General features: G+C 33.6%; 1 pseudogene; it reads right to left on the bottom strand.

Annotated features, from left to right (window-relative positions):
- Positions 1–490: 490 nt before the first annotated feature.
- Positions 491–4,798, bottom strand: LOC143256290 (rifampicin phosphotransferase-like; annotated as a pseudogene).
- Positions 4,799–13,314: the final 8,516 nt, after the last annotated feature.

Here is a 13,314-nt window from a genome sequence, read left to right as displayed (position 1 = left end):
GTAATGCATGGTAAGAAATAAATATTTTAATACTAGTACATGTTGAAAAACAAATTGCACACATTAAATCTTAAAGCACCTTAATATATAATGAACCATTTTGTCACATTTTACATACTAACTAAGCTATAAAAACGTTTTTATTTATTAAAACAAAAGCTTTTATGATTTTTGTCATACTCTTATCACACTAGTATACAAGTAAACTGATATATATATTTTTTTTGCTTCCATATATCAAACTATATATTTTCATTTAAACAGTTAGGCTTTCATACAGAAACTTTGGGAAGTCAAAAACAGTTAACAATTATATCAAATATTTTCATATACATGTATATTTTATCGAATTTCATATTTTTCAATTATTACCCAAATCACTTTTTTAACAAAAAAAATTTCCCTAAAACTAATTAATTTAATGAATGTCACCTTTTATTACCTGAAACGTTTTGTTTGACTTCTGTTGATATTCAGATTCTTAATTTAATTTTAGCATAGAAAACAGCTTTAAATTTGATCTCAAGTTAAGACTAGGTGTGTTCAGAAAATTTATCAACCAGTTACTAGGTAAATCTTTTGAGTAATAATCAATACATTTCAGTGTATCTGTGATAACTTTCAAATGTACTTATAATACTCAGATGATATTCTAAGTCAGATACGTTCTTGAATCACTAAGTTAGCCTTAGTTTATTAATTTTTCTATCCGTCCACTGTTTCCATCAAGCTGGACCATCTCTCCAGAAACAAAAAAACTTGTAGCTCCATGAAGTCCCACCACACAGGGAAGTCCATACTCTCGTGCAACAACAGCACCATGAGAAATCAGTCCACCCAGTTCAGTAGCCACTCCAGACAAAAGAGGGAAATATGGACTCCATCCAATGTCAGTACTATATGTAACCAGGATATCTCCTGGTTGTATTTCATCAGTTTTTTCTAAACAAGTCACCACTCTAACTGGACCTTGAGTAACTCCTCTGCTAACTGGGGTACCTACAATATAAGTATTTGAAGTGTTTTGTTTTTTTGTCTCTGTCTTATTTACTGGTTTAATTATTCCTCTGGTTATTTCAGGAAACTGTAGAGCATCCAACTGAGGGTGGATCCTCTGCCGACGAACTGCCTTACTTATGAGTTTTGCTGATCGGGTCTGAAGTAGCTGTCCAATTTCTTCATGACTCAAGAAGAAGAGGAGACGAGCATCCGGTAAATATCCTTCTTTCACCATCAGTGACGCAAGATGACTGTAAGCTCTGCGTACAGCATCGTACGTTTTAATTAAAAGAGATTTAGAGGATTCTCTGAACCGAACACCAGATCTTACTTGAGGTAAAAAAAACGATAACACCCATTTCTGCCACCAAGATAAAGATACCTGAAGGTTAGAAATTGTTTTTTCTATACTGTCTTCTTTCTTCTCTACAAAATCATCATTGATAGTTTCAATAAGAATTTGTAGAGACTTGATAACAGGTGTTGGATCAACCCCCCAGGGAATAGAGCATACGTCAAACTCCTTCACACAACGATGTCCATGATTCCGAAGGAATTCTCGAAAAGCCTCTCCAGCTCTAGATTGACTGATACGTAACCACCTCAAAGCACTTTCTGGTGTCATGTTTAGAAACTCGTCTTTGTCGATTTCTTTTCTAATATCTAGCACCAATTTCTCTAATGCTGATGGAACGTCAGCACTCTCTACATTCGTGCACGTGGATAGAAGGTACCCGAAATCCGAAAACACTTTGGTATTCCACTCTTTTTCTGCTGATACAAGTAAGTTTAAAACAAATGCATTCCATACCATAGAGTTCACACTGCAATACATGTGGCACAAAATTGGTTTATTGGTGATACTAAGAAGATTTTGACCAATGAACTTGTACATGACATCTGCCTCTTTGTGGTTCAGAGGAAGTTCACAACCAGCATATTGTTTTTGCAAAGTAGTAAGATTTTTCTTCCCTAATAGTAGATTTTTACCAATTATAAAGGCCTGTCTTAACTTCACTGGTTGACTCAGATCTGTCATGCTATGTCTGTCGTTAATACGATCTGTTAGTTCTTTATCACGTAATGGTGAACCAAACAATGCCACCTCATAACCAGCAGCCATATTACTTTCACCACCAAGGTATGGATCACTGACCATATCATAGAAGGTATGGTTGTATTTATATGAAACATTTAGGGCAGAATAGGGCGATACCATTTCAGGTGGGAATCCAAGTTCTAACAATGCCTGCTTAATAGCTGTTTCAAAACTATACATGTTAACTATAAGCCCAAGTGTACTCAAAGCTCCAGGCATAACCTCACCAACATTAGCTTTGCTGAAAAATTCGTCTTCACTTTTCAAAGGTAAATCCATTTCATGAGTAATCTCAAATTCTGTCTCTGTATTAGCTGAAGTCACAGGACGGGCTTGTAGTAGATAAATGCTTTGGTTAATAATAGCCCATTCAATGTCTCTGAGGCTAGTAAAATATTCTTCAACCAAGATGCCAACCTTTCCTAGTGCTAAAGCCATAGACTCTGCAAGACAGGGTTGTGAAGAATCACCAATATCTGCTACTTTTATTATTTCACCATCATGTTCTACAACAGTACAGGTTTTTTTTTGAACCGATACTGACTGACCGGTATGCTATTTTGTTGGTGTAATCCCTGTCTAAAAATATAGTGTCTGGTTCAACGGCAGCAGAAACAACAGTTTCTCCAAGCCCATAGTTTGCCGTAATAGTGATAACTGATGGGTTAGCAGTCACTGGATCACAGGTAAACATAACTCCTGCAACTTCAGCAGGAACCATCTCCTGAATAACTACTGCCATAGGAGAGTTTAGCAACTGACCATTGCGTCGCTTATACTCAACAGCAACATAAGAAAACTGAGAAGCCCAACATTTGGAAACAGTATCTATGACCTGTGACAATCCTCTTACCCCCAAGAAGGTTTCGTTCTGTCCAGCTGCTGACATTTCATCTAAGTCTTCTCCTGATGCTGAAGACCTGACAGCAAATCTGAGGTGATCCAGATTTCCCTCAAACATCAAGTGCATTTTATTCTTAATAGCTTCAGATACTTCTGCTGGAAGCTTAGTTTTACTAACATTCTTGACCACGTGTTCACAACTTTCCTTCAAGTTCCCCTGTAACGTGACACCATGCCACTTCTTCCAGGGTCATTATTACTTCATGTAGATTACCTTTTCTGATGAATTCATTATAAGCTGAAGTTGTCACGACAATACCTTTTGGGACAACAAAAGAATTTGTATAGCGAGAAATTTTGGTTAACTTGCTCAGAGAAGAACCTTTTCCTCCAGCAAGCCTTGTAAGCTGACAGTTAGGATGATCAAAATCTAACACAAGTTGGTTTATGATGGGTAATTCTTTACCATGAAAAATGTCTAATGGAGAGGGAGCAGATGTAATAGAAGGTTTAGTTATCCCATATACAAACACAGATATTCCAGATCCTTGATAGCCATTTAAATTAATGGAAGAATATTTGAAATGTTGTAAAGTACTTCTGTTGATAAAATCACACAAGTGTGTATCAAATTTTATGCTACAATGAAAGTCTTTGTGACCAGCTTTAAAGGTAAACCTTACAAAACGAGGTATTTGTTTATTTTCTGCTGCTAGATGAAGTTTGAAGTTACATGATCTTATATGGAAAATCATTGCATTAGAATGTATGTAATGCCCATATATTAAATTGGTTACAATTCCAGGAAATGACAGAGCACCCACATGGAAAAAATTACCATTCTTTGTAAAACCAAAAAAATCAACACACCTATGTAATTGAACTGTTGGTCTTAGAGAACGTTTCCGTGTTCCCCACAAGATAAACTCTTCTTCTGTTCCTTCCACAGTAACACTTCCAAGAAGTTGTCCTTGTTGTTCATACATATCTAAAACCTTTTGTAAACTGTTTACATCTGGCAAGTAACCAGACCATGGCTCTCTGGCTACTGCCTCAGCTAATTCGCTTAAGTTTATGTCATGAGCTAAGTCATAAACACATGACATTGCTTGCCAAATGAAACTGAACTTGATGTGTAACACTTTGGATTCACTGATGCCTGGACGAGTTTCTCTTAAAAGACCATTAAAAGAAATTCTCCATTTTCTCATAGCACTTGTACATTTCAATTCTAACCCTCCACCAACAAATTCTTTAATATCTCCAGTGTATATTTCTTTTACTGGTCCTTCAGGATAGCTGTAATGTCTACCATCAGCTGTCTTTATTAACACCATGACCTCTGCAAACTTATTTGGTAGTCTGGACATCTTAACCACCAGACATTCCCCTGTGGACTTGACACCATAAAAAAAGATCTCATCGCAGTTGGTTGCTACATGGTCTGCAGTCTGAGGTGCCTCTAATGCTGTCTCTTCTATTGTAGGTATACATCCACTCGTTACTAAATCTGTCATGTCATATAAGTCATATTGATTAAATCTTTTTTTGACAATCAATCCCCTGATTTTCAGGTAGAGAAGACTCACAAACTTCTTTAACCAGAAATATCTACCTGGTAGGTTATACACACCATGAAAAGGTGCCAATGGCTTCGTCGTTAGAAGATGGTAGAAGAAAAATCCAAAAATAACTGCAAGAATGGTCCACATTTCGAGAGAAAAGCTTGAAAAATTCAATGATTATTTACTTGTACACAAAGTTATTTTTAAAAAATAGTATCTACTTCCACAGATGTAACCACTGCCAACCAAACAAGTCAAACAATTGAAGTATTCGTTGATAAACGTCACAAGGTTTCTCGTTATCACAAGACGTACTTGGGGAGGAAACGTTTAATTATCACGAATTCTGCTTGATAAGGTCTTCCTTTTTACACACGAACTTGTAGCAAACTATTAGTGTTATGTATCACCGTGAAAACTTATCATAAATAACTCACGTTATACCAACTCGATGATGTTTTCATGTCATTTTTATCTTAGACTTAAGCTTCATCTTTGTACTTTGCCAATATCTCAAGATTCACTGTCCTTGACAAAAAAAAAAAAAAAAGAAACCTGCACAAATTGGAGAGCATACGTAAAAACAATTTGAAAAAAAGAAATATGAAAGTAAATCTCATGCTATTCGTTTGTCAGCAATGGCCATGACTTCGACATTAGTTTACATTTCCCGTCTGGTAAGAAGTTCCTAAGATGTATCACCATTTGTAATTTCAAGTATCACACACTGTTTATAGGTTTAGTTGAAGTTTACGTTAGCACGCTGCTTTGCGTATAAACATAATGTGTGATGGATGAAACCAAATATGGTTAATACTTTTGCTGTTGTTTTCATCGGAGAATCTCCAATTACGTAAAATTAAAAGAAATATAATATTAAATATTTTGATAAACACTTATTTGTTAGTTTTTCAGAATCATCGCCAACGGCCCTCTTGTTTTCTGTTGCAGAAGCCGGAAAAGAAAATATTTTTCTTACCATATCTGAACTTGTTCTCTTCTGTAACTCAAGGTTGTATCGTTTTCTAACCATAGGGCCTCATGATTTACGTCAGAAAGTTGTAAACTTGCAATTGGTTCAAAACAAAATTTTAAATTAGTTGCCAATTAGGTGACCTGTAGTGTTTTCCCTGTGAGAGCCATACACAAACAGTAGTAAAACATATTCATTCGTTTTGGTTTAGTTTCCTGCAAAGCTACACGAAGATTATACATGTTGGGTGCCCCAGATTTTGAACTGATAATTTAGAAGGAAGGCAGCTGGTCGATAATAACCCAATGTCAGCTTTTGTCACCCCAAATAGGGAGACTAGATCCTTTGTATTGTAACATCCTCATAACCCCAGATCTACAGTCTGGCTCCCTAACTAATGGGCCACGTTTGCTCCAGTAGTGAAACAAAAAATAGTTAAATCACAATTAATGGAAAATAAAAAGTAAAGAGTATACACAGTTTTGAAGTAGAAAATATTAAAATGACTAACTTTAATGAACTTTTTAAAAGAAACATGTTTGTATTAATTACTTTTGTGAGTTCCAACCACGAGGAGGACGTGATGGTAGGAACAAGATCCTGTTAGTATTTTGTGATTATTTCAACCAACACATCTGTCTGTTTGAGAGAATTAAATAAGAGACTATGTAAGTCAACTATAGAAATCAATAACTGAATTTTTTATACTGTTAATAAATATACAACTGCAACACAGAAGTTAATGGGCGCGATTCATCAATAGTTGCATCGTGGGATTTTGATTATTACCAGTTTATTTATAGAAAAGAAAATATTAATATTTATTACGCTAGAACTACAATAAAATATCGTGTTATTTAAATATTTTCATCACAAATGTTTATTCGTCGTTTAATATTCTTTGTGTTAAGAAGTATTGGGTGGATTAATCTTTGTCTCTTCCGGTAGGGGATCCCTCCCTGGTCTATGAAAATTTTATATAAATACATAACGGTTTTAATGGAATTTAGTTGGATGCAACATAGAATTATTTTTAATTTTGACTCTAAGGAGTACGACAAGGTTTATTCTCTTCAGTGAGCGAGTCCAGATTTTTCACGTAAAACGTTTATGATATAAAAAAATATTTCACTGATTCATAACTGTATATGAAATAATTATAGGAAAATAGATATAAACCTGTGTTAGGTTCGTATAATTAGGTTGGATGAGGATAAAACAGCCCGCTAGTCGTCTGACCACATCACTACAACTAGGGTTGTCAGTTAATAAAAATCGCGAAGTAGGATTTGTATCAGCTTATAATTTTGCTACAGTGTTTATTAAATTTTGTTCATTTTTTTAACTCTGGTCGCTTAAACCATGACATAAGTGCACGGTTAATTAAATATTACTTATTCAACAAAGCCAAAGCTTTATTTCCATTCCGTGGTTTCAATTTGATTAACAGATTAACTGTACTTTATAAGATAATGACTTTTTATTTTCACACTAGGACCAATTAGGTGGGAACGTGAGATGCGAGCCAGTTTGACCACTATTTAATTTGCAAATTTCGTCCAATCTGTTTATCAATAATTAATTGGTTGTGACGTGTGCAAACTCCAAGACAAAATTTGCTTTTCATTTTCGATGAGGGTACATATTCTGTGAAAACCTAAATATTTACTTAGAGCTAGCTGCCCCATAAACTTGACTTGATCGAATCACTAACCCAGAAACTAAAAAGTGTAAATAAGCCATAATAAAACATTCTCTTAGTAATAATTAGCTTTCAGGGAAATTTAGGCTTAAAATGTATTATAAGTATCGCTGTGAATTTATGGTTATACATTTCTAACTTTTAACGAGTTTTATTTCACAGTTTCATTATTTAATTATTCAAAATTTAATACGATGCAACTAAATTTCTGTCACGTGAAACATGGTGAAACTTGTACTTTTTTTCGTGGTGGAAACCTACAAACCTTGACCATAGAATAGTATGGTGACCTTGTTTTCACTCAGGACTGTATTATCCATTTATATACAATAAGTTTAGAAACAATACTGACTCTTATACGCGGTCTAAAAAGGAATATTTTGTTGACGAGCCACGCCGAGCAAATTAATTCTGAGTTGATATAGTTGCATCTCGTTTAAGCTAGCTAGTTCAGTCGTCCTTACATTGGTTACAACCTTACTTCTTACCGAGGAAGTCATTTAATGCCGACGTCAAAATAACTTTCGAAATAATTCACTGAGGTTGAACAGTTTGTAATCTTCGAAATCTACAAACGTTCCTAGTCTAGTTCTGTAATTTTCCGAACAATAGACGTTAATTATAGTTATAGCTTCCAAGACCTATACTTCTATGGTTGTAGCTGACCAACAATAGTAAGTTTCTCTCTTAGCGCATTGCTTTTATACAAATCGCGCGGAAGCTCACTTGCCAACAATACTTTAAACACTGGTATTACAAACCCACCTAGTACATTGTTGATTCGTACGAAAAAGGACGTTCTACAAAATGCGAGAACAGGCGAGACTTGCACAACGCACAGTCAAGAATATACGTCATATGCAAAAAAAACAAAAAACTATACAGCAACAAGCGTAGGCACCTGTATCTGTCTGTGTCTATATATATATTTATGTACGATAGGTTTCACTGCAAATAAATTTTCGAATACGAGTCCTGTGGTAACAAAAACATTGAGAACCCATGATTTATAGTTTTCGATAAAGCTGTGATATCCTATCGTGTAAATATTTTTGTACATATTTTTTACTTGTTTTTAATATATTATTTCAAAACATGTGTATTCTGTGCTGTTCATTTATTTTTCAAATTTATCGAAAATAAGTCACGGACAATTATTGCAAACGAGCTCACAACCCCCACACACAAAATCTCCACAGAATTATACAATGGTAAATAGCAGCAGGAGAACACGTGAACGACAGCAAAAGTACGTCTCTATACGCACAGCTATAGAGGCGACAAAAAAACTAATATTTACAACCACGCTATGTAAAATATTTTGATAAATGGATAGAAATAGGTAGGCATCTACGAGTTTCTTATACAGTAATAATATCAAGAGAGGAAAGAGCACAGAAGAAGAAAAGAAGAGACTGGAAACAGATAGAATAAATCAATTTATTATCAGACGACAAAAAGGTATACAAAGCAAAATTAATTTAGTATCAGATGACGAAAAAGGTACACTCATGCTAAATCAATTTAGTATCAGATGACAGGCAAGATACACCCATGCTAAATAAATTATCTGATGAGAGGCAAGGTACACTCACGCGAAATAAATTTAGTATCACATGACAGGAAAGGTACATTCATTATTGCGAGATAAAATCAAGAAACACACACGCTAACTCAATTTAGTATGAGATCACACGCAAGGAACACTCATGCTAATTCAATTTATTATCTGATGACAGACAAGGTACACACATGCTCAATCAAATTAGTTTCAGATGACATGCAAGGTACACTCATGATAAATCACTTTAGTATCAGATGACAGGCAAGGTACATCCATGCTGAATCAATTTATTATAAGATGACAGGAAAGGTACACTCATGCTAAATCAATTTAGTATCAGATGACAGGCAAGGTACACTCATGCTAAATCAATTTAGTATCAAGATGACAGGCAAGGTACACTCATGCTAAATCAATTTAGTATCAAATGACAGGCAAGGTACACCCATGCTAAATCAATTTATTGCAGATGACAGACAAGATACACCCATGCTAAATCAATTTAGTATCAAATGACAGAAAATACACCCATGCAAAATCAATTTATTATCAGATGACAGGCAGGGTACACCCATGCTAAATCAATTATATATTAGATGACAGGCAAGGTACACTCATACTCAATCAATTTATTATAAGATGACAGGAAAGGTACAACCATGCTAAATCAATTTAGTATCAGATGAGAGGAAAGGTAAACCCATGATAAATCAATTTAGTATCAGATGAGGGGATAGGTACACGCATGCTTAATCAATTTGGTATCAGATGACAGACAAGGTACCCCCCCATGCTAAATCAAATCATTATCAGATGACAGGAAAGGTACACTCATGCTAAATAAATTTATTATCAGATGACAGGCAAGGTACAATGATGCTAAATTAATTTATTATTAGATGACAGACAAGGTACCCCCCCCCATGCTAAATCAAATCATTATCAGATGACAGGAAAGGTACACTCATGCTAAATAAATTTATTATCAGATGACAGGCAAGGTACAATGATGCTAAATTAATTTATTATTAGATGACATGCAAGATACACTCATGCAAAATAAATTTAGTATCAGATGACAGGCAAGGTACACCCATGATAAATCAAATTATTATCTTATGACAAGCATGGTACACCGATGCAAAATCAATTTAGTATCACATGACAAGCAAGGAACAGTCATGCTAAATCAATTTAGTATCAGATGACAGAATGGTACACCCTTGCTAAATAAACACAGCATGAGATAACAGGCAAGGTACACTCATCCGAAATCAAGTTATTTTCTGATGACAGGCAACGTACATTCATGCTAAATCAATTTATTATAAGATGACAGGAAAAGTACACCCGTGCTAAATCAAGTTATTATCAAATGACAGGCAAGGTACAGTCATGCTCAATCAATTTATTATAATATGACAGGCAAGGTACATTCATACTAAATCAATTTACTATCAGATGAGAAGAAAGGAACACTCATGCTAAATCAATTTAGAATGACAGGAAAGGTACACTCATCCTAAATCAATTTATTTATTAAATGACAGAAGAAGTCCAGTCATGCAAAATCAATTGATTGTAAGACGACAGGCAAGGTACACCCATGCTAAATCAATTTATTATCAAATGACAGGAAAGGTACACACATGCTCAATCAAATTAGTTTCAGATGACATGCAAGGTACACTCATGCTAAATCAATTTAGTATCAGATGACAGACAAGGTACACCAATGCTAAATCAATGTATTATTAGAGGACAGGAAAGGTACACCCATGCTAAATCAATTTAGTATCAAATGAAGGGAAATGTACACCATAATTTATAGATGGTGGCTGTAGTTGTTGATAAGCAATTTTAATGGATTCAAGTTCTATAAAAAATTGGATAACTTCCCATAAAAAATATACACCTGCTTTGCTTTATATCCCCATCAGTTATGACATCTATAAACTGGTCAAGTGCAAATGAATTCATCACTTCACATGTGTTGAGTCAATCATTTCAAGTTTTCTGCAAGTGTGCATGAGGTCTCCTTTTCTCTTTGTTCTCCTAATTTGTAGGAGAAACATGTCTTTGGTAACTTTGACAATCCATCAGTGAAATGCCCATAGCTTTAAAATAATCAAATGAATTAAGTTAATATTTAGATTTTACCCAAAAATCAAAGAATAATTCAGTGATAGTTATTTACAGAGGGCAGTACAAATCAATATTGTTCATGATGGAACATTTTTTATCATCTAAACAACTGACTTGTGTATGTTTACCAAATTAACATCCTGTACATTTTAATATGTAAAATTATACTTTTTGTTTTCACATATTTGGAACAAGCTCCTAAATGACTATCTAAACTAGCCTTTTCTTATTTGAATTGCCAAATTAGAGGGAAGGCAACTTGAAAACAGTACCAACCACCTCCACCTTCTTTAGCCTGACCAAAGGAAGATTTGACTGGCACTGTTATAATAAACCTACAACCTAATAAACCTATCTAAACTAGCCTTTTCTTATTTGAATTGCCAAATTAGAGGGAAGGCAACTTGAAAACAGTACCAACCACCCCCACCTTCTTTAGCCTGACCAAAGGAAGATTTGACTGGCACTGTTATAATAAACCTACAACCTTGACGTGTAAAGTTTATTTTTTCTCTAAAAGAATATAAACCAGACCAACCAAGCAAGTTTGTAGCTAGGAGGGTGGGGTGAGGGTGCACAAACAAAACAACCTTCCTCCTGCTGGAGTTCTGTTCATCTATTAATATTCATTTTTTCCTTTCATTCTTAATTAGTTTTGTAACATTGTGGATATGTATACAATAGTATTTTCATACTTGGGTATGTATAGAATAGTATTTTCATACTTGTCACAGAAAAGTTTCTAAAAACGTTTATCATAATTAGTTTTGTAACACTTTGGGTATGTATAGAATAGTATTTTCATACTAATTAAATACTATAGAATAGTATTTTCATACTAATTAAATACTATAGAATAGTATTTTCATACTTGTCACAGAAAAGTTTCTAAAAACAGTTTATCATAATTAGTTTTGTAACACTCTGGATATGTATAGAATAGTATTTTCATACTAATTAAATACTATAGAATAGTATTTTCATACTTCTCAAGGAAAGTTTCTAGAAACATTTATCATGATTAGTTTTGTAACACTTTGAATAGTATTTTCATGTATAAATAGTATGTTTTGTAACACTTTGGATATGTATAGAATAGTATTTTCATACTAATTAAATACTATAGAATAGTATTTTCATACTTGTCACAGGAAAGTTTCTAGAAATGTTCATCATAATTAGTTTTGTAACACTTTGGATATGTATAAATAGTATTTTCATACTAATTAAATACTATAGAATAGTATTTTCATACTTCTCAAGGAAAGTTTCTAGAAACATTTATCATGATTAGTTTTGTAACACTTTGGATATGTATAAATAGTATGTTTTGTAACACTTTGGATATGTATAGAATAGTATTTTCATACTTGTCACAGGAAAGTTTCTAGAAACATTTATCATAATTAGTTTTGTAACACTTTGGATATGTATAGAATAGTATTTTCATACTTGTCACAGAAAAGTTTCTAGAAATGTTCATCATAATTAGTTTTGTAACACTTTGGATATGTATAGAATAGTATTTTCATACTTCTCAAGGAAAGTTTCTAGAAACATTTATCATAATTAGTTTTGTAACACTTTGGATATGTGTCTGTTTATTTGTAGTAATAATAAAGGAAACTTTTTTTTCATTTAATCCCTCGGCTACGAACAAAACAATTTCCACTTTGTACAAAAAAAAACAACCCACCCCACTTGCAGACCTGTCTACAGACTTGTGTCCAGCAGACCTACAGTGTATCACTGGGCAACACTTGACCTCAAATACAATGAATACTGTTATATGTTCTCCACTGTACTGTAGCTTTCACGACAGTTTCAGTAGAACAGTTAAACATGAAAATAACAGTCCTGTTATTTATATGTGTAGAATATTATTTCTTAACAATGGAGTTAAATATTCAAACATACTATATAATAGAACTTCAGTAGACTGTGTGCTCATAGTTGACTTGACTGTAATTAAATTTCCTAGATGTAACTCTTTCACAAATGGTATGAAGACTAAATATCTTCTTACATCATCCCTGTCATCAGCTATAACTCATTCAATAAAGTATAAAACTTTCACACACAGATGAAAATTAACACATTACACTGCTTTAATTCATATGACATAATTTTATCTTTCAAACATGTGGGTTCATTTTCTCGTTGTATGGGTGTAACTGATTTGATAAAGTTTATATATTTTACATACATATATAGCAATAAATTAGCTGCTAATTGCAGAAATTGCTAATAGCTCCCTTTCTTTAAATATAATTTATTTACTTTAAGTAGAACCCCATAACAACAAAAGAAAACAACACTAAAGACTTTCATATAAGACTTTTCCATCAGTTAATCTGATCAAAATGACTATTTTCTTCTGCATATTCCATCACATATTCTATATTTTATGGTTGAAACTTCAAG

The sequence above is a fragment of the Tachypleus tridentatus genome, chromosome 7 (assembly GCF_004210375.1).
Source record: "Tachypleus tridentatus isolate NWPU-2018 chromosome 7, ASM421037v1, whole genome shotgun sequence".
Taxonomy (NCBI): domain Eukaryota; kingdom Metazoa; phylum Arthropoda; class Merostomata; order Xiphosura; family Limulidae; genus Tachypleus; species Tachypleus tridentatus.
This window is presented reverse-complemented; position numbering and strand designations above follow the sequence as displayed.